The sequence below is a fragment of the Mandrillus leucophaeus genome, unplaced genomic scaffold, assembly GCF_000951045.1.
Source record: "Mandrillus leucophaeus isolate KB7577 unplaced genomic scaffold, Mleu.le_1.0 Scaffold139, whole genome shotgun sequence".
Classification (NCBI taxonomy): Eukaryota; Metazoa; Chordata; class Mammalia; order Primates; family Cercopithecidae; genus Mandrillus; species Mandrillus leucophaeus.
The window spans coordinates 135,366-136,384 of NW_012101354.1; positions in this window are offsets into that span (position 1 = coordinate 135,366).

Below are 1,019 nucleotides of genomic sequence, written 5' to 3' on the forward strand. Positions count from 1 at the left end.
GCAGAAATAAAGATGTTCTTTGAAACCAGTGAGAACAAAGATACAACATACCAGAATCTCTGGGACACATTTAAAGCAGTGTGTAGAGGGAAATTTATAGCACTAAATGCCCACAAGAGAAAGCTGTCTAAAATTGACACTTTAACATCACAATTAAAAGAACTAGAGAAGCAAGAGAAAACACATTCAAAAGTTAGCAGAAGGCAAGAAATAACTAAGATCAGAGCAGAACTGAAGGAGATAGAGACACAAAAACTCTCCAAAAAACCAATGAATCCAGGAGCTGGTTTTTTGAAAAGATCAACAAAATTGACAGACCACTAGCAAGACTAATAAAGAAGAAAAGAGAGAGGAATCAAATGACGCAATAAAAAATGAAAAAGAGGATATCACCACCGACCCCACAGAAATACAAACTACCATCAGAAATACTATAAGCACCTCTATGCAAATAAACTAGAAAGTCTAGAAAAAATGGATAATTTCCTGGACACTTACACTCTCCCAAGACTAAACCAGGAAGAAGCTGAATTCCTGCATAGACCAATAGCAGGCTCTGAAATTGAGGCAATAATTAATAGCCTACCAACCAAAAAAAGTCCAGGATCAGATGGATTCACAGCTGAATTCTACCAGAGGTACAAGGAGGAGCTGGTACCATTTCTTCTGAAACTATTCCAATCAATGGAAAAGAGGGAATCCTCCCTAACTCATTTTATGAGGCCAATATCATCCTGATACCAAAGCCTGGCAGAGACACTACAAAAAAGGAGAATTTTAGACCAATATCCCTGATGAACATCGATGCAAAAATCCTCAATAAAATACTGGCAAACCGGATCCAGTAGCACATCAAAAGCTTATCCACCATGATCAAGTGGGCTTCATCCCTAGGATGCAAGGCTGGTTCAACATACGCAAATCAATAAATTTAATCCAGCATATAAACAGAACCAAAGACAAAAAACACATGATTATCTCAATAGATGCAGAAAAGGCCTTTGACAAAATTCAACAGC